The 26,651-nt window shown below is 46.6% G+C and overlaps 1 protein-coding gene and 1 long non-coding RNA gene across 12 annotated transcripts in view; one reads left to right on the forward strand and one right to left on the reverse strand.

Annotated features, from left to right (window-relative positions):
- LOC100122265 (myocyte-specific enhancer factor 2) overlaps window positions 1–26,651 on the reverse strand; it is a 54,024-nt gene that overhangs the window by 26,351 nt on the left and 1,022 nt on the right. For 2 of the 11 annotated variants that reach the window (XM_032598584.1, XM_031926870.1), the window contains exon 1: window positions 2,436–2,521. The exons of 8 other annotated variants lie outside the window; for them this stretch is intronic. The gene's annotated coding sequence lies outside the window, so the exon portion shown is untranslated. Of the gene's footprint in view, window positions 1–2,435; window positions 2,522–26,651 lie in introns of those variants that run through there. One more of the 11 variants, XM_032598589.1, reaches the window with a different exon arrangement.
- Window positions 2,603–7,895, forward strand: LOC116416822. The gene is made up of 2 exons (XR_004227157.1): window positions 2,603–7,747; window positions 7,818–7,895. It is a non-coding gene; the product is annotated as an uncharacterized LOC116416822 (long non-coding RNA).

Genomic DNA, 26,651 nt, shown 5'->3' on the forward strand with positions numbered 1-26,651 from the left:
AATTAATAACGCTCGAAGTGTTTTCTTGAGGTTAGAAGGACAAAATAGATGTTTTTTTTTGTCAGCGCCTGCATTTTTCTCGAAGAAACTAAACAATACAAGGACCGTAACGCATTACGTACCGCGCATCGTTAACGTTATACGCGAAAACGGATGCTCGAGAGGAAAGGGACGATTACGACAAATGACTCGAGCCGGTGTGTTAGTAATTCGCGTTACTGCACCGACACTTAAGATTCACGCTGTTTCTTCAAGACGCCGGAGATTCGTTTCGTAATTCCTCGCATCGATCCGATCCGCCGAAAAGTTTCGTGACCCAGTGCGAGAGCTAGAATAAAGACGAAAAATCCATCATTTATCCGTCCTTTTCTCCGATTCCGCGCAAAAATAGGCGCGAATCGATCATTCCATCGTTTGAATAGTTGATGCGACCCTTTACATCGAATTAAGAATTAATGCATCTCCCAAATCCTATACATCGGCGATATTCGAGCTTCGGTAAAGATTGAATTATTTTTAAAACCCTCGCGCAGTTTAATTATGTAAAATCCGCGGTAACGAGACTTTCTACTCTCATGTCGATCGTTCGCGGAAAGATTTCCGAGAGATAATGTAACGCTTCTAATTGATATCTAGTGTTTTTCGCTCAGTGATTCATCGAGCGGCCTTATAATGCAGCTTCAAATCGTGGTATACAAGAAGAAAAAAGTGCCGAAACCCTCGACCAAGAAAAAAAAAACTGGAAAAAGAGCTCTATGCCCTTCGGCAGAGTGTCGTCGTATTCTCTCCCAGATATGTGAACTGGATATAAAAATGCGAGAGTGTCGGCGTGTAACGAGTTAAGCGCGGCTAATTAGCGCGAAGCTTGAAAGCAGCACTTGTGTACGAGTGTATACGCGGCTGCAGGGGATAGAAGTACGCGAAGTTTGTTAGACGCGGAGGAAGAAGAAACGAGCAGGAGATAATCCGAAGAGTCATTGGGGTTCGATGCTAATGTGCCGCGAGAGAAGTTTGCGATACGAGAAAAATTTATCGTTGCAGCCGCGTAGTCGATACCTACTCACTCGCGCTAATTGAGACGGTATCTCGAGTAAAAACATAAAATCGTGTCGTATAACACATCGCTTCTCCGGCGACGAGAGTGTGCAATTGGCACGTGTGTACGGCTGCGCCACACCTGCGTCATCGGATTCAATTAGTCGTCGAAACGTCGCAATCAATTTTGACAATGTGCGCCAGTACGTGTACACACAGACTTTGTCTCGTGTGTATATGGAATGGCGATAACGATAATAACGAAAGGATCACTTAACGTCTCCGGGAGCGCGCAGCTGATCAAATCCAAGTGTCAAGCGTTTTGTACACGCGCGTGTAAGCGTTAGAGTATATAGACTCTCGGCCGCGATGTGTACGATGCAGTCACGAGCTTCTGGGGGAGAGATACATGTCGCACGTCTGAGAAAACTAACCGCGCGAGCGACGCTCTTGTGCTTGAGCTGCGTATGGCAAGGAACCAGTTGGAGCTAGAATCTCTGCCAACGACTCGCGGCGCATGACCTAATGATTTTTGGATACTCCGGATACTCCGCAACGCGGCCTGGGTGAAAGCTTCGGCGCGACTAAAAGCTCACGAAACCGATCGCATCAAAAGCGTCTCTCTCTCTCTTCGGTACACACTATACCAGAAGCAGCGGATGCCGATGACGATGCTAAAACTAGCATCTTTCTCTCTCTCTCTCTCTCTCTCTCTCTCTCTCTCTCTCTCTCTCGATAGTCAAAGCGGCAGCGTCTGCGCGGCTTCACTCAATTTTAGCGCAGCGAGCGGCAGCCGAGAGAGTATTAACAAACCGCGTGAAAAGATACCAAAAATAATTCCCTCGCGAAGAAATAAATCGGGAACGGCGAGAGGCGCGGCGGCTCACCCTGGGCTCTCTATATATTGGCCCCGGGGTCTCTATAACGCCGCGGCTGCTGCTGGTGCTCGGTTCGTCTTGGTCCTCCTCTGCTGCCGCTGCTCACGATAATACACTCTCTCTCTCTCTCAAGAACCCGATCGCGGCAAAGTGACAGTGCAGTGTCTGTGCGCGCGATATGTGCTTCGCCGATTTGTGCGCAGAGTCGTCTCCTCCAGTGTGTGATATATACAGTGAAGTAGTGCTTCGACGTTAGAAATTAACGGAGCCACACGAGTGTACGCGCGTGACACACGACGCGGGGGGAACAGAAGGAAAAAAGGGTTACGCGCACGGGGGCAAGGTGTGTCGCCGCGAATATAATCTCTCTGCATACGGCGCAGATGTGTCGATATGTTTTGCCTATACGTCTGTGTGTGCGTGTATGCGTGTGTGGGTATACACAGGCACAGGCAAGTATAGAACGACGGGGCAGCTGGTTATTCGCGCGGGCGCGAGAAGAGAGAAAGAGCACAGACTTACCTCTGCTGTTTTTAGACCTCCACTCCCAGAACTGCGGCTCGCGAGCCAAAACCAAAATACCATCGCGGCAGCGCGGCGAGGCTACTGCCGTGCTGCTGCTGGCCGGCATCCCCTGCGAACCTGACACGCTGGTGGGGATAGAGGGAGAGAACGCCGACGACCAAGACCAAGACGACCGAGACGAAGAAAGGAGAGAGAAAGAGAGAGAGAGAGAGACGATCGAGGGGATTGTAAAAAAATGACGGTGATTAAGCTCTATTTCGGGAGCAGCGCGGCTGCCAGTTCAGCGCGCGCAAGCTCGTAAAATTTTCACGCTCAACTCGCGAGTCCCGGGGTATATCCGATTTTTCGACCGATAAGCGTCATCCTTCCACGATTACGAATCGAGCCTTCGCCGTGTATTTTTTCACAGTGCAAGCTTCGTAATTGAACAAAAAAGTAACAATAATAATAATAATAATAAAACGAGGTAGAGCAGTTCTGCACACATACACACAGGGGGCCACGCGTCTCGCGACGCCTATAAGGCCTGGCCGCGCGCGCGAGTGATCTATTTCGGAAGCGAGCTCGGGATTGGCCGAAGCCTCGAGCGTCCCGACGCCCAATGGGCGGCTCCTGCCGATCTCTGGCACGCGTCCCAACGGATCGGAGGTCGGCTCGGTTTTCATCTTCTCGCGCCCTCCCCACACTCGCTCGCTCGCGTGCTCTCGTTTTTTTTTTTCTTCTTCTTCGTCTTCTCGTCTGCGGGATTTTTCGTTCCGCAGCTGCCGCCGCGCCGATTTTTCCCGAAGAGAGACATAGGCGAGTTTAGAGGAAAAATTACGCAAGCTGCGTCGACTTTGACGAGCGTAGAGAAAAAATCGGCGATGCTCGGGCGGCTCGATGATTTCGAAGGATGATCATCACCTCAGCTCGCGAGCGAGAGATATACGCGTATAATTGACGGCGTCGCCTTGGACACGCGGACCCGAAGGCCGCTGATTTTCAAGGCGGATGCCAATTCCATGTGGTTACGAAATGCAGTAGCCGAACGAGATGGAAGGTGTGAGCGAAAGATAGAGATGATGCAGTACAGCGTCGTTGGGTGCGTAACTCGTAATGAGAGATCGATGATTGAGTTTCGTTGAAAAATTTCGGCTTTCAAGTCGCGCATACTGCAGCAGCGTCCTTAGGACATGGGAAGAGAGAAGAGTAAAAAAAAAAAAACGAGTCGCTCTCATCGCTAATTTACATGAATGTCGAATCCACATCGGCCATTTTTTATATACATATTAATGCAAACGAGTAGGGAAAGAACAAATAACCGCTACACGCAGATTTCGCAATTCAACAGGATCGAGAGGCTTTAATTGGCCGCATAGAGAAAGCACCGGCTATATGTTTTCGTTGATCTTGAAAATTTTTTCTCGCCGGCGACCTGCACTCTCGGCAATCCGAGCTTATAAATACTATGACGACAGAGCCGTGACACTTTTCGGCGGAATGACGTCATTGGCGACCGGTTTCTCTGAAAATTTAAGATCATCGAACGCGCGTGGTGTGTTGCATAATTGAAGAATATAAAGGAAAAATCGCGAGAGAGACTTTTTTTTTAATACGAATATGTATCGACGCACGATCGGTGATAAACACGCCAGAGCCGCGTCTCGGATTTTCATTGATAAGAGAGTCGAACCGAAAAAAAAAAACGAAAGAGAAGAAACTTCACTCGCATTCCCTAATCAAATCCCGCCGCGTCTGTCAAAAAACGTCCTCTACTCGACAGCAGCAGCAACCCATCGCGAGTGAGCAAACGTTATCTCTACAGAGCGGCGCATATAAACGCGTTATACCGCACTGCAGCAGTAGCATCAGGCCAGGTAAAGTGGAAGATGAAGAATGACAGTGCAAGCGACGTGATTGCATTTCTCCCTCTCTGGCTCGCGATCGCGGGAAATTCGAACGATCCAATTATACGTATTATAACGAACGACGACTGCTGCGACTAATTCGCTTAGATACACGCCACCGCGGCTCGGAAATAGCGGCGCCGAGAGAGAGAGAGAGAGAGAGAGAGAGAGTAGCGCGAGCGAGCGATCGGTCTCGCGGAATTATTTAGAATCTGCCCAGGTGCTGCTGCTGCTGCTGCAAAGGTGAACGATCCCGCAGACTTGCATAATAGGGGAAGCGCTTTTCACGGATATTCCCTCTCCGATGCTAGTTTATGTGTGCCTCGTGGGGTGGGTAATTGATATGTGGTTACAGGGTATTGAACCCCTGCATACAGAGCTGAACGCGGTATCATGTGTGTTTTGGAGTGGAAGTTTTGAAAATAATAATTTTGAATTTCGCGCTCCAAGGATAACAAAACATCGTATACTCCACAGCGTGTAAGACAGTCCATAGAACCGAAAACTTGTTCACGTAGCGGCTCGTCGTGAAACAAGCGTTCCCCATCAGCCTTTGCACGTGCGCGGGGCCGGTATTACACTCGTTTTCTTTCCGCTGTGCGGCTCGGCTGCTGCAGAGAGAGAGAGAGCTGCGCTCTCAAAAGCAAGCGCGGATCGGCACGTGCCACTCGATAAATCTGTCGCCGGCAGCTGACGTCGGGAGCAGCCGGCGATTTTCTCTCTCTCTCTCTCTCTCTCTCTCTCTCCTTAGCTTTGCAGCCGTACGCACTCGTATTTCCGATTATTCCTTCCTCTTGACGCTCTGAGTGAGAGAGAGAGAGAGAGAGAGAGAGAGAGAGGGAGAAGGAGCGGGTAATAACGATGATTTGGATTTTATAATATGTATATCGTAGGTTTCTGGGATTAAAGTGACATACCATAGCTCGACGTTTAGTCACTAGCTGAGTGAATCACGCGTCGCAAAAAATCGCCGCAAGACGCTTTGCGTTAAGTATACATCCTCTCCGAAGACACGTATATGAATTAAAAGAAGGGACGACACCAATTCTCGGAGGAAAAATGATTCCGAGCAGCCGGCAGGAAGGGCATTAAAAACTCATCGTCCTCCCCCCCCCCCACCCCCCTATACACACAATCATTAAAAGGAATCACTCAGGCGTCCGCGCACGACACAATAATGTCATCTTCTTCCTATACGCTATACATGCCCCTCTCAAGAGAGACATGAAAATTTCCCCGTCTCGTATCCTCTTCCTCAACAGCCGGAAAAGCGCAGAAAAGCCGCGGAGTAGTAGGCGAGAGAGACGTGTGCGTACACGTCCCTCGCTCGTAAAAAACAATCTAAAAATAGCGCAAGACGTGAGTCAAGAAGAAGAAGAAGAAGAAGTAAATCTCTCTTTCTCTCTCTCTCTCTCTCTAACCATCTCTCGCCAGCCCCCCTTTAAAGCTTCTTCTTTTTTTTTTCAAGCTGCGGCGCGTGTGCACACACGGATATCTGGGCGCGTGCCGTTGGCAAGTGTGGAGGGAAGGGGGGGAGGGGGGACGTGCATTCCTAGGAGGCGATGCGGCTCGAGCTTTACACGAGGGCGGGGACGAGGGTTTTCCTTATTTTTCCTGGAATATCGGATTGTTCGGGATTATAGTCACGGGGGGAAGATGCATAGGTGTGATGCAGCAGCTTCCGCTCGGTGACTTCGATGGCTCGCGGCGGATATAATATACTTGGAAGAAGCGCTGGATGCCAAGTTGTATAGGGAAACTGTTGCTCGAAGCTCGTTGGATGTTCCTGGGGAAATGACGTGGGTTTATGTAATGACTTTTTCTGCAGGTATAGCGAGCTATTTATAAACAAATTCGCGATCGGCTTCTTGCAGCGCTGGAAGCTTACTTCCGTATTGAATATAGAGAAGGCCGCAAGCTGTGAATGCTTTAAAAAAAAAAAAAAAAAAAAAAAAAACAGCATCATCGTTATAACCCCTTGATATTCTTTCAGACGAAATTCCTTGAACCTGACATTCCCGCCTCGCTCATCCGCGAAAGCTCTGCAAGCTTCGTTTAAAACTCTCCGCTCTCAAAGCTCCTCTCTACCTCTCTCTGATTCCCTCACTCCTCGGCTTTTTACATACCCCCCTTCTCGCGTACAGTCGAAGCAAAAAGACGGGAAAAATTGGCAAACGCGCTTGGCGTAGGGTCAACGCGTGCCTTTTCCCCCTCTCCATTGCTCTGCCCCAAGAGTCTTTGTCCTAGGCGCGGTTCGCGCTAAAATTAACTTTCGGCTAAGACCAAGACGACGACGCCGGCGACTCAGTCGGAGAAGAAGACGACGAAGAAGAAGAAGAAGCGAGAGCGAAACCGGAGCACGTGCGAGAGCGAGTGAGAGAGAGAGAGAGAGGACTGCCGCCTTGTCCTCCTTTCACCCTCCCGAATGCAAGCGAGGCCCATCAATTAGCGGATGCAGGAGTGCACGGATCTCTCGACTCTCTGGCTTTTCGGAGAAGAGAGAGAGAGAGAGAGAGAGAGAGAGAGGAGAGGGCGAAGATGCTTGGCGAGCTTGGTGTTGTTGACTGCATACGCTCATGTTTTTAACGTGTTTTTTTTTTCTTCTTTTAATTTCGAAGGCTATCGTTTTTTGTGCAGCAGTGCGAAGGAATGGTGGATACGAGCGAAGCGATCGATTTGAAGGGTCCCGACTGTTACGCGAGTAAAACGAAGAACGATCTTCTACGCAAGCGAGCAAAGCCCCCGCTGAGAATTGAGTTTGAATCGTGGAAACGTGTGCTGACCCCCTAGAAGGTGTGATCCACGCGAGGGAACGCCGTTAATCACGCCTCGAACTACAAACTATACAGCCATCTGCTTTACGGACGTTTTCCTTCTAAAATGTTGAGTTAATTTTCAAAATACGAATATCAAACGTCCTCGGTATACGGCGCAATGACGTTGGGCTGAAAATCTTGACTATACAGTGCAAGCTATCCCACACACATATGCTTCTGCAAAGGAAGCATCAGAGTGCGGGCGACTGGCTCTTCAAAGGCTTATCGGTATGCGCGTGTGCCGTCGCTTCATGCAGGCATGGAAGAAAGAAATAAGTGGGCTTGATTTGATTATCGCTCGAGTCTGATGATTCTGGAGAATGGCCAGATGGCTTTTCGATGATGATGATGATGATGCTGGTCCATTAGGATCATCGGAAGCTTATACGCTCTCTTTGTTTCATTGGATTCTTCTTGGAACAATTGATTTGTAAATTCATACTTTTTATGGGTCTGACCCGCTGGTATAGTTCCGACGTGAGAAGCTCCGATGAATGATGATTAAAATTTGAAAAATTCAAAAGCTACCTGCAGGAAACCGGAGTATTATTCATCTACCAAGCGGAGATTATACTCGCCTAGCTGAACTGAATTATCGGGACTCGATGTAAGTGATGGAATTATTAATCGCCACAGCGCGTAGAGCCAATCTCATCATTCCTAACTTCATATTCCAGAGAGCTGAAGGAATAACGAAAACTTCAAGATCCACAACGCCGTCTCTTTTGAGAAAAAAAAAAAACGTATAATACGAACCAGTGGATTTTCCCACAGCGTCTCCTCCAAAAGGCGGCATCGAGTATAAGCCGTAATGCAAGAGAAGAGGACAGCAGCGGCATGTGCAGGACGTATGTGCCGAAGATGCGGCGTCGGTGCACTCGATAACCGCGCCGGCGATGCGGAGAAGCATCAGAAGCTTCGCATTCTCGCTAAGGTCCCACATTCCGGCTAGTGGGAAAGCGCGCCCTCGGAGCATATAGGCATAGCTACGCGCGTGTGTGGACGCCCTGCCGTACGTGCGGGCCGTTATCTTCGGGGGAGGCTTGATTATGTGGTCAGTGGGTCATTGGTCGGCTTGATGGATTTTGGATTGGCCTGGTATTGCCCGATGCTGACCTTTTTTCTGTTTATACGTCTTCGTCTCGTTCAGTCGTTAATTTTGTTTAGTAGATTTATTAACGAGCTGTTCCATTTAGACATTTCACAATAATGTAAACGAAAAATAATTGAAGATAAAACTAGATGTTTTTTTCTTATAAAGTACATGTTTAATCAACCGCCAGCGAAATCCTCCAATTTTTAACAAGTACGTACAAATCAGCAGCTCGAGCCTTATAACTCGAGCTCTCCGGCAGCGAAAAAGACAAGAGCCAGCGCTCGCGTGAGGGAGACGCGGCTAACAATCTCTGTAGGAGGCTGGAAAACACATGTCTCGCACTCGGACCACGTGTGGGGTTGCGGCTCTCTCTCTCTCTCTCTCTCTCTCTTTCTCTTACTCGCCCACTCCTTCGGCTGGCTCTCTCGGAGCTTCTTTCTTCGGCAACCCGATACTCGCTCTGAATTCAATTTTCTTTGTCGACCGCACGGATTTCTTTGTAATTCGCGCAGCCGATGCTTTTTTCAACCATCGAGGCAAGAACTAGAAGAAGATGCGACGCCTCTTGGAAACTACTATCGACTGGATATTCGCGGAACGGAGATCTACGCTAATACAACTTTGACTGCCTGGGAACGATTGGATTTTGAGCGATTGGTTATAGCCCGCGATATTACATCGCTGGTGTAAAATAAAGCCTCCGCGCGCTCGACGATTAGTTGAATTTCCAGTTGCAAGCGCACGTCAAATGTCACCCAGTTATTCGAACTTAATCCAGAGTTAAGGAAATAATAGAACTAGGCTAACAGTCCGACTACCTGTCTGTGTGCTTCACGCTGCATCTCGCGATATCGATATAGAGCGCTTAATATTTCATTCGAACGAAGGATTCTCCTCTGGACTCTTATAACTCCGATTCTATTTGCTAGAACAGAAACCCTGGCTTTTGAAGATCCAACGGGTGTTTCGTAAATAAATGATCCGCCTAAAAATGGCAATACCGAGTCCACATCGTCGTCTGTTTTATTCAATTTGTATCGCTGTTTTGCGCCGCACCGTCGTCGACCCTGTTATACCTAATAAAGCCAATAAAATATTACAAAATACACACAATGTCAAGATATTTATTCGAAACATATATCAGTGCGTGGTATATTCAAATATCTGGAGTTACGGAAGGAGATAAAATCGTATCGCGCTTATAAAATCATTATCTCTCGATCGCGATAAGCCTTCGAATTTATAGACTGAGTTTTTTTTTCGCCTCGCGATTCATACACACGAAGAAGTGAGGGCGCAGAGGGGTTTTGTTTATAAGACAGCGATGTGTGTACACGTTTATCAGGCAACATTTCATTGCAATTACTCATGAGGCTTTCGAGGCAGACGATACAGCGATAGTATAACAAAAATTTTTATCAATCGTTTTCATTCGACAGGAAGAAGACACTAGGAGTATCGTGTGTCAGCCGACAAAATCTGTTCAATTTCATTAGACCTTCAATCCTTTCGATGCTATTCCATCGAAATAACGAACCGCCTGCGATTCTACGATAATTAATCCACCGTCGCAGCCGCTCACCATATATACGCCCGAACGACAACAACAACAACAACAACAACAACACTGCCTTTTTCTCAACCGCGTCATCGATCCGGACCATCGTCCAATCTCTCGGGGCGCGCTTAACTCGCTCAATTTTTCCACTCTCTTTCCGACAGCGGCACACACACACACACACTGGCGTTTCACAATCTGCTCAGCTCCAGTGCCGGCGGTGATGCAGAAAACGGAGGAGAGTATAACCTCGCGGCGTATCGCGTTTCAAGCGCCGGTATGTATTCGCCTCTCTCTGATGTGCTGCTGCTGCAGAGGCGCACGCGGTTTTTGGAGTGACGCCCCCCCCCCCCCCTCGAGAGAGTGCTTGGTAGAATTTCGCTCCACTTTGAGCAAAACGACGGCCTTGAGCGTTTTTCTTCGATCTTCGCGTACGAACGTTTGGTTTATCGAGAGATGCTGCTCGTTGCGCGCAACGACTAAAGCAAAACGGCGTGTGATTGCAATCTGCGTTTATACTGAAAATCGTTGATGGTACGCAAAATAACGTTGAAAAGTTTCCACGTGAAGAGCTTTATCTCGACCATAGGTGGAGTGTAAAGCTTTCGAGTATCCGAGCGATAAAGAGTCGGTAATATATCATCGTCAGACGATGCATATTACTACACACACACACACACACACACACCTTTTCTCGTTCGTAGTCATTATCAGTTTCTGCGAAACCTTACAGCAGATACCCAGCCGGTATATCGCGGACATGTGGGAAGAAAAATTAATCTCCCCTGATATACCATCAGCGTCTTATACTTGTGGAAGGTGAGGCATCAATACCGAGTAAATACTCTGATTTGCAATATTACGCGCTTGCATGACGACTACACGTGGATTACGTAATTGGTTTTCGTTCATCGTTCGTCATCGCATGAGAGAGAGAAAATTCAAAATACCGGTTAGAACCCGGGGAAAAGAGTGCAAAGCCCGCGAGCTTTGAGAGCCAGGGGCCGAAGCAGGAGGAGAGGAACTGCTCTGGCAGCTGCTATGGGCGCGTGCGGCGTCGAGCCATTTAAGGCGCGACGCCCGGCGTCGCAACGACTCTCTCTCTCTCTCTCTCTCTCCCTCTTCTCTCAGCTTCTCCTCTCTCTCTCTCTCTCTCTCTCTCCCTCTGGGCTTTTCCCCCTTTGCAGCGCAGCGGCTCTCCGTCGTCGTCTCAGTTTCCCTCTCTCTCTCGCGCGCGCGCGCGCTTCATTAATTCAAATTGAATTTCAAGCTAATTGGATTTTTTCTCTCTCCCGATACACAACCCCCGAAACAGGGAATACAAGTCGTTTCCCCTATCTCTATTCTCAAAACACGAGCTTTCGACGCTTCGATACTCACGTGAATGACAGAACGCAGAGTTACGGGAATCACTCACCTGACCTGCAACAAAAAAAGAGAAGAAGCTCTGGTTAAAATTTTCGAAAACAGAGCTGCACAGCGCATCGGAGGCGTGAATAAGCTTGATAAAGCAAACAAGCTCGCGTAGCGTGTAACTATGCGTCGGCTCTTTTTTTCTTTCTCTCCCCTACGCGTACGGCTGCTGCTTCTTCCCTCCAGCTCAGCACTCACTCTCGTTTTCTACTCGACAAAGCTGCGCGCACCTTCCTTTTTCTTTCGCGCTTGAAAACTACAGGGAGCTTACTGGATTAGGTGCAGCTACAAGGGAGAATGAAAAAGAGGTCGCTCGTCGCCCCGATGATAATGACGATGATTCGCGATTCCCATAAAGAGACTGATTCACTGCCATCGTTCGGGTGACTCAAAAGTGTCGCGTATGTATACGTCGAGTAAAACACGAGGAAACAGCAGCTGCATAGCCGACACGTGCAAGAAGTCGTTTTTTCGTTCGTTTTCCCTCTTGCGCTAGCTCGCAATGAAACGAAGAGCGGCGGCGGTCGTTTTGATCGATTTCTGCATGGAGACGCTGTCTGCACTGGAATGTAAGGTTTATGAGAGGAAAGAGAGGCCACGAGGGTTAGGAGAGAGAGAGGGAGAGAGAAAAAGGGTATAAACGGCGGTTTATGGAGAGAGAAGCTGCGAGTAGGAGGTTATGGTGAAATTGACTCTGGAAGTGGCTCGGTAATTTTATTTTTTCGAGATGGGTCAATTTTCGTAGTTTTTATAAACCTATACAGCTACTTTCATTGCGCTGATGATGACGATGGCACGTGGTATGTAAATAAAAAAAAATAAGAATTCTCCCGCTCGTGTGCGAGTGTATTTCAAGAAAAGAGTCGCTGAATCTTTAACACCGAATATCGAGCAGAGGCATATTAAAGCTAAACGTTTCCCTTTTTACCTCTGATTTAAAATGACCGATCGCTCTCTCTCTCTCTCTCTCTCTCTCTCTCTCTCTCTCTCTCTCTCTCTCTCTCTCCATATAGCCCCAATTCAATAGAGAGGATTCAAATGTATTAAATCAAGCTCGATCCTCTCTCTCTCTTTCTCTTACTGCGGTATTTTAAAACGATCAACAAACTCATTTAGCAGAGCTCCCTGAAAAGATTACGATCGACTCTCTCTCTCTCTCTCTCTCTATTTTTACAAGAATAAATCCCTTGGATAATTAAACCGCGCTCGCGAGTCTGCGCGAGCAGCTGACTATTTCACGAAGGAGTATAATATACAGAGAAGAAAACGAGAGGAGAAAATAAAAGCTTCCAGAACTGTTTACCACGCAGAAGCTCCCTGATTAAATTGTAAATAGAAGCCATTAACATGTTCCAAAGTCTATGCGTTCTAGAGAATGCAAACGACATACATTCTATACTACAGACGTTAAACCGCAGCCCTAAAGCTTTCGCGCAGTTTAGGCATAATTTGGGGCCGGAGCCGCAAACAAAGAATCAAAGGTCAAAGAGATACAGAAGCGCGATAAGAGCGAAAGCGACGCATCGTGTGCGCGCGAGAAGTGTAACACATCGAGAAGCCGACTCGGCGATAAGCACGCGAAAGCGCACCAGAGTTTAATTCTCACGTAACTATATATAACGATGGCTTATGTACGTGCACGTGTACCGAGACGACGGGGACTGAGGAATCATGGAGATGCGGGGCTTGTAGTTTTGGAAAATCGAATTTTTAACTTTGAATGTTAAATGGGGGATGACCGGCGCAGAACGAGAGAGATGGAGATTAAAAAAACCAAGTGCTCGACAACGTTCTATTTAAAATTGATAAATCGTTGTCGCTACTACAAGTCCTGTCTCTCATGCTGTATTCAGAGCCGAGCATTTGATACTCGTTAAGAATCAAGGTTAATTATTTATTCTTCAAATTGAATAGATGCTACCGAGTGTAACGTTCCATCCGAGATAGCGTATGTGTAGTCTTGTGCCAACATGCAACCGACATGACTAATGTACATAGTCTCGATCAAATATTTGCCCAGCACCGTGTAACGAAGTCTAAAAACCTTTCTCTGCGGCAAGTAATCCTCGTGAATGATTAAAAAAAACACTTTTTATGCGACATCAACCGCCTGTGTGCGCAGTCTCTCCAATTAATCAATATTTCATACATTTCGCTGCCTCGACGCACACGCGGCTCATCACAATGGCAAAACAAAACTGGCACGTGCATGTCAAAGCGCAAAAACAGCCCCCGTATACGCTATATATGTGCACAGCGAGAATAAGCGATGAAACTTGCATCACCGAAAGCTATAGCCGCGCGCGAGTTCCATGAACCTATATAAACGCGAACTTAGAACTTATAGCGCGGGGCACAATACATTAAATCCATCCTCGTCTCGAGATAGAGCGCCGCGTTAGGTTCTTTCTTTTCTTTTTTTTTTTTTTCATCGGCCCCTTTACTTACGCGCGAGCCATCTCTCTCCTCGGCTATTTTCGTACAGCCGCGTGTGTACGTTGTATACCGGAAAGAAAGGGGGAGAAAAATTCAAGACTAGCGGCTACTGCGCCAAAAAGCAAAAGTTACGACGCTAATAGCTTCCGACGCATCGCGTCTCTGTGTGTGTGTGTGTGGCTGGAGAGAGATGAGGAGGAAAGGGTGTGAGGATACGATAAGTCAAAGGCGGCGTGTAATGGTTATAGTTTTGTAACTCGATTGTGCGATGCGAGAGAGAGAGAGAGAGAGAGAGAGAGAAAAGGAGATAATAGATAACGAGTATCGACACATCGGGCCGAAGCAACGATGGGAAAGTGTACGGGATGATGGGGAGAAGAAGAAGCGATTGGAGTTAACAATCGGCGGTGAAAAATTAGTGAACATCGACGGGCCCGCATTTCGCTCTCCCTCGTGTAATACACTTATCGGGTATAATTCCGATATAGGAGATAGATAGATCAATTGATTTTTGAACTTTCCAAGAAGCAATTCACTTGCAATTGAAGAAAACTATAATCTCTAAATTCTTAATCATCAGCCCTTACCGAATCTCCGGCGATCATCGATGGCGAAAGCAGAACTGCGATCGAGGTCGAGCTTTTTCTCAATTTATAATTCCTCATCGAATAAAATACTCCCGAACGCGAAAAGCATTGTATTTGCAGCTAACGATATTAGCATTGTTAATACCCAACAAGCGAAGCATAATGAAAACTCCCACACGTCGCTATACATCCTTGAGTCGGTTCAAGCTCAGAAGTCGGGGCCAATCAATGGCCCCTACGGCGATGCAGCGACGACGTCGAAGCGGTCCTCCTCCCGCCTCCTCTTCTGCTTATAATATTCTCTATTATCGTATACTCGGCGCGCAAAACGCGACGCTACTTCTCTAATAAAAGAAGCGCCGCGTCTAAAATACACCGCTCGCAGAGAACTCGCGCAAACGCTACACACTCATTGATAATTCATTCGCGTCGCGTTGCTGCGGCACTACTGACGACGACGATGCTATAGACGCGCGCGCGGCTATATCGTACGCGTCGTCGTCTATATGCCGCAACTGCTGCATTGGAGAACTAGGAAATGCAGAGAGGCGATTACGTATCGTCGTGTTTATACGCGTTGACGACCTGTAGAGCTGGACTCGAGAGACAGACGGGCGTCAATCAATTCGCTCTTTCGTATCTTTTTCCGTCGCGAGAAATTTCGCTTTGCTGAGACGGAGAAACAATGTCTTCTGAATAAAGCCGCAGCAATTGTCTCGCGCGAGAGAGAAAGATTGTATTTTTGGGGCAGAGACGGAGTCGCGTTGCTAATTTGACGAGACACACACACACACACACACAAACGCATACAAAGACGCGACGATGTATAAATGAGGTGGATCTCTGCTACCGCGTCTGATGCGAAGGTAAACCGGTATGCATTCCGCTGAATTTTTACTAAACTAACCCAGAGAGTCGAGGTGACAAAAATAGCACGTGTGTATATGTAAGACACTGATGCTGCTGCTGGGAATTTATTTATGCAAAAACTGGTATTGATAGTACTGGTATGGCTTGGAATTTCATCGATGTACATTTCGCAGAACACAGTCAGAGATGAATAAGCTTCGAAAATCGTCACGAGATTAATTAGCAAACGGTTAGCCGACGTCTAGACACGCTATATAGTTAAAGAACAAACTTACGCAAGACTTGGAAAGCACTTGAAAAAAAAAATGCACAACCCCGCGGCTCAACTCGCCATCGCTCTGCCTCGTATATTTTCCAGCAGCAGCAGCGACGTCGAGCGAGATCCTCGTGAAACATTGACGAGCCGAAATTATCGATCGCTCCGCGCTGAATCTTGCATCGGCTCATCCAGCGCGAGATGAGAGCTGCTGCAGCGCGTCCAGAAATAGCGGATTCGCAATGAAATTAAAATATATTAAGCATGAGGCGACACAGCTCGAGCGAGCTGCTCTCGAACAACCCGGTCAAAAACAATAGCTATAAAAAAAAAAAAAAAACGCGAGCGATGCAGTAGCGGATCGAATATGAATGACGCATAGAGAGTCGAGCGGAGAGAAAAGGAAAAATTCCGCTCGTGCGTTTGCGAAAAACAAAAAAAAAGAAGAAGCAACAGCATCGCTGCAGAGGTTATGCGTTGAGGGGAACGTGCACTAGTCTAGCGTGAAAAGTTCCAGTATCACGTGTGTAGACACCTGCGGTCGCTCCCTGTCCGATGTGCGCTTTAATCGTTCTCTCTCTCTCTCTCTCTCTTTCTTGCTACTGTTACCCCCTCGAGAGAGAGAGAGAGAGGGACGGGGGGAGGTTTGTCGTCATACGCGCCGCTGCTGACGTGCATCCGCTCTGCCCGCGCGTATGTATGTGTGTTCGAGAACGGATGGCAGAATTTTTTATGTAATAATGAAAGCTTCGGAAAATTGGATTTTTCGCTCTCTCTCTCTCTCTCGCACTTGCTGCCTTCTCAGGGGAGTGCTTGGGATTTCGGGTGCTTTTTAATCTCGCTGCGATTATTACTCTCTGACTACTGATGTGTTACGCGTAATCTATTATGCATATACGAGTATATCATCGAAAACTCGTTGAAGTAATGAAGTTCGTGTTTGTGTGAGTCTTGAAATTATTAAAAAGAAGCTCGTGTATAGCGATCCAACATATAGATAATAAATTATACAGAATCTCGAAGGGTAAAGGAGCTCGAGAGAGCCAGTGGCACGCGCGCTTTGCACAGCGGCTAATCGAAGAGCAGAGGGGGGGGGGGGGAGAGAGAGAGAGAGAGAGAAAGACAAAAAGTACACACAGAGGACTTATACACGCATGACGTAGAGGACATCATTGATAAAACTATCGAGTGTGAAGGAAAAGTAGTCGTCGGGAGAGAGAAATTTTCTAATTAGAAGAGGCGTATACGTATCGGCCCTTTGCTCTCTATCACTGTGTATAACACTTTCACACTCTCGCCGCCGCCGCGGCGATATATTTTTATACATCCCCTTTTTCACGCGATCGTTTTTCTCTCGCGCTCGGTTACGCAATGTGGCTATCGCTTATTCGAACTGCATCGGTATCTATACCTATATGACCCTGTGCAGCGCGACAATTTATTACTCGCGTGTAACAATACTCGAAAAGGTATACGTATCCGAGCGGGGCTGACCTTGAATTCGAGCTAATACACACTCGGCACGAAGCTATGCTGCCATATCGATCGGAGGGCTGCTTTGGCTCACCCCAAAAATTTCGGGTATACGTGCGCGTATCACGCGTTTATTAATGATTGACCGGACCTTGTCCGAGTCGTATACGCGTGTGTAGGGTAATTGTCGGTTAATCGAGGCTCTCTTCAACCTACATTATACAGAATTGTATTACAAAGTGGAACAAAAAAAATTCTCAATCAACCAAATTGCCCGGCGGTTAACCGATCACATCGCCGCGGAAGTACACCACCTCGAAAGCTCGAGCGCGACGAGCAACAGGCCGAAGCGAGGGGGAAAAAAAAAAAAACACCAAATCGGATCGAGGCTAGCTGGCGCAACAGCTTAGCCGACGGGTAATGCGATTTCGAGAGCTAGTAAACGAAAAGGAAAAAAAAAAAAAAGAATCCTCGACTTTCCGCGCGCGCTCTAGTTGAAAAAGAGAAGCAAGTCAGCCGCGCGCGCAAAGGTGAAACACGCGTAGGTGTGTGCAAGAGCTTTTTTCCTCTCTGCGGCACTTCTCCCTCTGCCTGCGCCGTATAGGTGGGTAGAGAGGGCTGTACACACACACACACACACACGACGCGGGGTATATAGTGTATAAGCCGGCGCTAGTCCGAGCTCGGCGCACAGGTAAAAAGGAAAAACGTTGCCATGGAAACGACCATGGCCACCATCAATCAATACGCCTGTGCTTGCGATGGGGTGTTAGCGAGCGAGCGCGCGCGCGGCGGCTCTCCCCCTCCCTACACCAGCCACTCTCTGGACGGTGACGTAGGTGAAAGGCCCACCACGTGGTCCTATCGCCACGTGCAAGACCTCCATTCTCTCTCCTCCTCCTATATCTATACCTGCGCGCCGAGCGTAACGTCACCCCGACGAGCTTGCGATGTAAAGCCCTCGGCGCGCAAGCTGCTATACAGCCCCTTTTTCTCTCTCTCTCTCTCTCTCTCTCTCTCTCGGATTACGTCGTGGCTCGTGTCTTCTCGACGATGTGCTCTCTTTTTATCAAGGGTTCTTGGACTTTGCGCGGTACACGGCCAGTTGGATAGCGCGAAATTCAAAAAAATACCTGCATGTACACACAATAGTCGCTTATTTCCACCCCATTTAAAGCTCATCGCAACGTCGCGAGCGAGCCCGCACAAAGACGTTTTTATATGCGAGCAAAAAAACACTGTATAACAACAATTTTTTCCCACAGCGGTTCGCGCTCCCGTGTTAAATGCATCGACTTCTACAGCTCACGGAACCCATTGATAACAACGCGAGCGTGTGTGTATAAGTGTGCGCGACACCGCCGCCGCCGCCGCAGCCGCCGCCGCAGCATTTATAGCACAAGTCGAGTTATTTTTTGCCGCGATGTTTTGGTTCCTTTTCTCTCTCGTCTGATTTTTTCTCCCTATCGGACGTGCGGGGCATATTAAGTCATCGTTAACGATATCTTAATCTCGCCGCGGACTCTGGCTTATCGTAATAAAAAAATACGACGATCACCTTCCGATACATTGTCGCGTGTAATGTACGGTACATTAAGACAAACAGACGACGAGCTGCTCGTGTGTGTGTGTGTGTGCGTGTGTGCGCGTGTGGATGACGCAGATAAAGTTTTTCACAACAAGCAAAAAATCGCGCGTACATCAAGAGCGACGTGTCCGTGTTAAGAAGAAAGTGTGTGGATTATGTACGATGTATAATATATAATGAGCCGAAATTTTTGTGTAATAACCGCCAACTCCGCCCGGCAATCAGTCGGCTTATCACACAGCTATGATATGCTACGCAGCGATTCTCAAGAAAACCCTGTACCATAGAATAGACGCGTATAACAATTGGAAAATTTGCATCTCTTACACACAAGCAGCAGCAGCTATCGTCTCAACAGGAGTCATCGTTTGGGTCACACGCGCGACGCTCGCTCTCTTTGGAATCTTTTTTCCTCTCTCTCTCTCTCTCTCTCTCTCTCTCTCTCGCTTTCTGCATAACATAATATCTTCTCTCTACGGCGGCTTTCTCGCCTTGCTGTGAATGCGGCTTTTGTCGCGAGGTCAGCCCCGATACATTGTCAAGCCTACGGGCGCGTTTATCCGTTCTCTTATGTGTGTGTAGGTCTAGGTTGGAAGAACAAAGCGAGATCGGCCCCGAGGATAGCGTGCGTCTATCTGCGCCATCGGTTGTTTGAATAAACCAGAAGAATCGGATTTTAAGAAAATTTTTCTTCGCCGACGCGTAGGCGTCACCCGATTGATTATTACTCGAGCGATCGATGCTAATCACTGATCGAATGTAATAAACCTATATTACGAACACCAAACGATTGTTATCGCACCAAGCATTACGACGATCGCCACGAGGGCTGAAAAGAATTCGAGCGGTCAAGATAAGTCAAGGATTCCTCAAGAAACGATCCTATCCATTTCCGCCTCTACTCTCCTTCACCTTTTTTCCGCGTCAGCGGCGACGTGCATGTTGTTAGTCTCTCTTTAAAAATTAACACCACCGTCGTCGCCGCCGCCGCTACGGCCGAGCTTTTTTATTGTGTAAGGAATCAATGCGAGCTGAGGAAAGAAACGTTATTCACCTGCGCAGTTTTGGACCGAAATTTGATTGTTTGAATGAGCGACGGAAGCTTTGGAAGAAAACGAGGCAGTACGACGAAAGGATGTGTACGCGCGGAAGTGTTTGTGACTGTTAAATATTTGAAGGAGCCATGGCGCATCTTCTCTTTTTCCTTCTTCTCTCTCGAGTGAGCGCGGACTACCGTGCGCGGCACTTGAGAATAATTTATAGAGTTATAGGTTTTTTTAAATTTATTTATCGACTGAAATATAATGCCAATATTGTATATATAGAGTAATTAATGGACAGTTAAAAAAAACTCTCTCGGCTATCGCGACAATTGGAGTATGAAGAAGAAATTAAAATCGATATGGTCTAAAGCGTATGCGAGAGCTTTATTTTTCATAATCTATTTCATTATGCCCTTCCCCGAACTGACTCTCCGCCGTAATCATCCTATCCACAAACACATACGTCGATAATGAAAATTTTAATTCTGTCACGTATGGTATTGAATATTTTTATGCTCTCGGTCAATTTTTCGTCACTGTCGCGGGGATGTGAATTTTTCAAAAGAAATATTTAATTTTCAATGAAGCATCGCGGAGAGCTGAGCACATTAAACGTATCACAGAGAGAGGAAGAGCGAGTATATCCCTCTGTATAGAGGAGGATAAAAAGAAATTTATCAACGGAATATAAATCAAAGGATATATTATATGGAGTTTCAATAATATTTAATCGCATTTTTTTTCATCTCTCGAATCAACCGAGTTAATTAAATCTCATGAATTCGCAAAGCGCAGCTTCGCCCGTCACTTATTTTAACTGCATACTGTACGTCGAGAGTTATATACTGACGGATTCGTCTTCGCGCAAAAACCTTACAGAACTCCGGAAAGAATATATATCGAAGAAATTAAAAATGCAAAAGCCCGCGGTTAAACATTCAACGACTTATATTTAGAGACGCCCATACTTTCCGAGTCGACCAAGCAATGCGAAAAATAGTAGTTTGACCAGCATATCACACTTTTCGAACAGTTGTCTACACACGTGATGAAACAACGGGAGCCGATAATTTTTGCATACAATGGAAATCTGTTCCCAGAATTTGAAGCATGTATACAAAAAAAAAAAGAAGAAGAGGACATGGCGGTCGTCGACCCACAGCTTTTCTCAATATTCGAAAGGACGCCGTTCTCTCTCATGAAGCTGAAGCTACCCGCCACACAGAACCCGCCGAACAGTGCCGTATATGCGGTGGGGCCCCAAATGTTTTTTTTTATTTACACAGATTATCGGGAAAAGTACTTTTCCGTAAAAAACAATCAAAATGGGCATTAAATAAACAATTAAAGGCAACAATCGCAAAGATAGCAATTTTAAAGTACGAATCAATAAAACATATTTCTGAATTACTACTGGCCAACGAGGTTTGCGAGGATTGTTCCTCATACGTATAAGAAGTCAGCCACAGCGTTGAAGTCATGGCAACAAGTTATAAATAAACAAAATCACCTCCTTACTTGCAAAATATATCCGTATATATAGGTTTCACTTCGTAAATTATATGAACCTTTTTTTAAAATAATGTTTGGCGAGCGAAACTTGCTGGAGGCCTTGTTCTTACGTGTAGAAAGACATCTACCGTGAGAAACCTGTGGCACCAATGTTATTAATAAACAAAGTCGCCTCCTAGTCGCAAAAAAGCACGAATATTCGGCTTTCGCTACGTCACATCCATGAAACTTTTTTTAAAATAATGTTTGGCGAGCGAAACTTGCTGGAGGCCTTGTTCTTACGTGTAGAAAGACATCTATCGTGAGAAACCTGTGGCACCAATGTTATTAATAAACAAAGTCGCCTCCTAGTCGCAAAAAAGCACGAATATTCGGCTTTCGCTACGTCACATCCATGAAACTTTTTTTAAAATAATGTTTGGCGAGCGAAACTTGCTGGAGGCCTTGTTCTTACGTGTAGAAAGACATCTATCGTGAGAAACCTGTGGCACCAATGTTTAATTGGTATAAATTAATAAACAAAGTCGCCTCTTAGTTGCAAAAAAGCACGAATATTCGGCTTTCGCTACGTCACATTCATAAAACTTTTTTTCGAGTAAGGGGCGATTTTGTTTATTAATAACATTGGTGTCACAAGTTTCTCACGGTAGATGTCTTTCTACACGTAAGAAGAAAGCCTCCAGCATGTTTCGCTCGCCAAACATTATTCTAAAAAAAGTTTCATAGAATTTACGAAGTGAAGCCTATATATACGGATATATTTTGCAAGTAAGGAGGTGATTTTGTTTATTTATAACTTGTTGCCATGACCTCAACGCTGTGGCTGACTTCTCACACGTATGAGGAACAATCCTCGCAAACCTCGTTGGCCAGTAGTAATTCAGAAATATGTTTTATTGATTCGTACTTTAAAATTTTACGGAATAGTACTTTTCCCGATAATCTGTGATTATCTTAACCATAATCAAGCGGTTTTAAGCTGTGTACATTAAAAAAACAATTTGGGGCCCCACCGCATATAAGGCACTGTTCGGCGGGTTCTGTGTGGCAGGTAGCTTCAGCTTCATTTCTCTCTCTCGGATGAAAATTGATTCTATCTTTACATGCCAGCTCGATTAATACGTAATGAACAGAAGTGCAGGTATATAATATGTCAATATGCACGAGAGATCTCCATTTCCATTTTCATACCGTACATCCTCTGAATAATTCAAAAAAACATTTCAATATTCCAGAGAGAGAGAGAGAGAGAGAGAGAGTATAAAATCCAGTCACACCGGCTGGTGCTGCAGCGCATCAGCTATATATGTGTATACCTACGTCCGAAACCGTCACGCTCTCCGCGCTGCAGGTTTAAACAAACAAAAGTACGTAATACGTGTACCATCAGAGAGTAAGAGTCTATAAAAAAAGTCATGAAACCGACGTTAGCATGGCTAATTCAGCGGCTATAGAGTCGCAGGACCTTAAAAAAAGCCGACGTCATAGACTCGTACACACACGTGTGTGTGTGTGTGTGTGTGGCAATCCAACGTCAAATTGCCTGAAAAATTCAGGAAGCTGAGAGCGACGCGTGCAGCGAATCGGTGCAATATATTAAGCGCGAGGGGTTGTTGTGCGCGCGGCGCAAGAAGTAGTAACAGACGGCTCGTCGCAGACCTACACAATACCTACCCCCTCTGAATATACCTATACACACAGAGCGAATGAGAGAGTATAGAGCATTTTATTATCGGCGCGCGCGCTTCGCTGTCGAACTTTATTTAGGCTCCCGGAGTTTAAAATTACGCGGCAGAATGCAAAGGGGGAGTTGCTGCCGCTGCTTTCACTGATGAGTATGTGTGTGAGTGCATATAGGCATAGACACGGACACCTGTATAAAGCACAGCCGACGATGTGCAAGTTCAAGACGAGTTTGGACTACATATTTTTTTTTAGGATTTCGCGCCGCAGTCAATGGGGGGCGGGTGTTCGCGTTTGTGAATGGAGAGAGCTGTGACAACAATGCGCGTGTTATTGGGAGTTGAGTTCTCGAAGCTTGCGGATAATGTTGAATGAATGTGTAGGTATATATTGCGCATGTGGCGATTTTTTGGGAATTTTATCTGCGTTTATTTACACTGAAGGGTATTTGTTGAATTGCTAAAAATGACACGAGAGGCTGCTTTGCCTAAAATCACAGCTGTGTGTCTTGGAAGAAGGACAGGGGTGGCGCCACGAGTTGGTGAACAGCTGATATGTTTTACTGGGCTTGCAAGAACTTGAAAATTGTTATCTTTAATTGCAAGCTGCTGACTTGATCAACCAGATTATTCTGCATAGATGGCATATGTCTTTTTTCCGTCAAAATCAGTTCGCAAGCTCGAAAGCTCAATGGCGGTACTTTCAAAATTCGAACGAATCTTTTATATACAGACACATCATCTCCATCTCAAAATTCCGTTCAGCACACAAGCTCCACGAAGTTGCATACAGCGCATAAAGCTCGATAATAGCAAAAAAGGCGCCACCGCCGGCGTTTCTACGTTACCGATGCGACTCGGCGTTCTCTCGGAAAGTAAACAAAACGCTCGTGCAGATGGCGACTACTGCCGACTACCCGAGCGGCTCTCGCTGCTGCCGCACCGCAGAAAAGAGAGAGAGAGAGAGAACCAACTCACAGCGAGTCGACTATATACACACACACACACACGCGCGCGCGCGCGTCTCTGCATCCAAGCACCGCATGTGTGCGTGCATTCACTCCGATACCGCACTGGCTCCTCATCGCACGCACACACACGTACGCGCAGTTTATCGGCTCGTTTAACCCTTTTCCTCTCTCTCTCTCTCTCGCTCGCCTGCGCGCTATCGTCGTCGTTTTCTCTCTCGAACGCGTGGAAAAGAAATGTCGTCGCCTCTCTGTGGGCTGCACGTATACACATGCACCGCGAAAAGATTCCCAAGTGAGAGAGAGTAAACGGAAAAAATATCCTTCGAAGGTCGCCGCGCTCGCGCGCACCAGAAAAACGGGTAGACTCTTCTCGGTGATTCTACACGGCAGATAAGCGCCTCGTGCGTATATGTGCTGTGCGTTTCGACTCTCTTTTTTCTCTCCTTCATTTTTACGAGTATCGAATCGGCGAAATTCCTGCGCTGTAATATACTCGAGCGAAATCTCGGGATGAAGGCTCTGGTGTAAGTCGAAGGATTCGAAGTCTCTCTCTCTACGACGATTATAATACGCTTCGCGTGAAAAAAAAGCGCAGTCAAAGTGTAGTTAAAGACGATGATTGAAGTCACGGGAGAGAGAGACGGACGGTGTGTGAGAGAGAGAGAGAGAGAGAGAATACAGTCAAATGTCACCTTGTAACAGATTTTCAGCGAGAAAAGAGCAGCAGCAGCAGTGCGTATTCCATTGGCGTTTTTTTCTCTCGTTTTCGAGTGCACAGAGAGAGAGAGAGAGAGAGAGAGAGGACACGACGACGGCTCCTGTATATGTGTGCATACACCGTAATTGTCTGGAAATTCGTCATTAATTTCCGCCGCTGATGTCGTTGAGGCTAATAGATAGATGCGCGCGACGATGAAAAACGTAATCTTCTCGCACGGCTGACATAATGTTCCGGGGAAAAATTCTCTGCGATTATTCAGAAATTATCGCGAGATATACACACAAGTGTATACGACGCGCCGCATGACTTCATTTTTGCGCCTGTGTATTAATCACGACGACGATGGCGTGAATTCTGGGGGCAGCAAAAAAAAACAAAAAAAAAAAACGAGCTTTTCATTCTTCGCGCTATAGTTTACAGCCTCGTCCGAGAAGATTTATTCTAGACGTGTCTGCGTAAACCCATCATCCCAAGGAGTATGTATCGTATTGATGAATGCGATATACGTGTGTGATGCGAGTGTCCTAGATATAATAATATGGATTTTCGTATAGCGAATAATATCTATATAGAGTCGAGGGCTTCCTTCACAGGTGAGAGACAGACACATTAGCATAGGAACGTCGCCTCACACACACACACACACGCATACGCGTATGCGTGTCTCGTCGCACTTTGCGCGCGAAGAAATTCGATAAAAGCTCGTCTTGGAAATAATCGCGGGCAACTGTTCAAATTTCACGTGTACCTCGGCCACCCGAGTCTTTTTCCGAGAATCGCTTCTCGATCGTTTGCTTTAGGCTCTCTCAGAGACACGAGTGTATATCGCCGCCGGGCCTCTCTCGAAACGAAACGAAAAAGCACATCGATTTTTCAACGACGCGCGTGTGTGCGTCATGTGCTCGTTACCCGATATACTCTCCGCGAGTCGTGTGTTTTTTTTCGCATTGCTTTGTTTTCTCGCAACTCGTTAGACAGAGAGAGAGAGAGAGAAAAAAATATATATAGAGAGAGAGTCATTACCGATCTCGTTTCGCGCGAGGCTTAAACGCCGAGTTATACGAGTTATAATATAAGTGCTGCGGGACAGAAATAGATCGGAAGGTGTCTAGGAAGTTATAATTAACCGTATTTCTCGTTTATAAATAGTCCGGCGAAATCGAATCGGTAATTAGCTTGGATAATTACGAAGATCGAAAATCCACATCAGACGCGTCTTCCGTGTGATATATCGGATCGATAACGATTGCGTCTTGTAACACACGCGATAGACGTGCGCCTGTGACAACGACCGAGTAACTTGAATTATATACAAGTCGCGCATATAGATTCGTGGAAACTCGAGATTAGAAGAGCACACAGTGAAGGAAAAAATTGTTCAAACCCGGTACAATACAGATAAACCTCCGCTCTCACGATTCCGATATCGCACCGAGTCATAACATCGATTAAAATCAAGATCAAACTCCACCCCGAGAATCCGTTCCCGAAAAAAAAAAAACTAAACCAGAACTCATCTGTATACACGTAATTATTCGGCCACAGCAGCAGCGAAAGCTCGCGTCAAGTGGTAACAGTATGTACACAGTGGGACGACGTATATAGTGGTGGTTGCGCCCCCTTTCCTTTTTTTCGTCGTGCGCGGTGGCCGCGCAAAAAAAAGTCAATATTTGAGGAATTCCTTTTCGGAGAGACAGAGCACGTCGCCCCCCGCGTATTACACGCCGTGTTTTGAAACGTGAGAATAACCAACGGATCGGACGTGTCGAGCGAAGTTTTTCTTTTTTTTCCTTTTTTTCGCCGACGAAGGAGCAGCATAAGTATATAACATAATACACGCTGACGTAACGCCGCCGCGCGCAATGAAAACATTTCACAGACACGCGGTGGCGGCGGCAGCGGCGCTATCTCACCGGCGGATCTAATCGGGGGGGACTATAAAGAGAGAAAGAGAGAGAGAGAGAGAGGAAAATGTCCGATGTCCACGCGGCTTTTTATATATTACGTTCCGTTCGATCTTATTATCGAGGCGATTGCGAAATCTGCGTCGATAAGTCGTATGGGCTCGTTCGACTCTGTATTGTCTTCTCCGCGGGATAAGGAGTCGGTGTATTAGTAAGCTAATGGGATTCTAACGTCGGCGCAGCTTTTTCCACGATGAGCTGCGTGTGTTATTGTTGTTGTCGTCGTCTGCGCGAGAATATAGCAGAGGGAGCGATAATGCGCTGCATCGAGCGTTAATTGAAAACAATAATGTGTGCCGCTGATGTGTCTCTCGCGAAAGTAAATAGAGAGAGAGAGAGAG

This window comes from Nasonia vitripennis, chromosome 3 (assembly GCF_009193385.2).
Source record: "Nasonia vitripennis strain AsymCx chromosome 3, Nvit_psr_1.1, whole genome shotgun sequence".
In the NCBI taxonomy this organism is placed as follows: domain Eukaryota; kingdom Metazoa; phylum Arthropoda; class Insecta; order Hymenoptera; family Pteromalidae; genus Nasonia; species Nasonia vitripennis.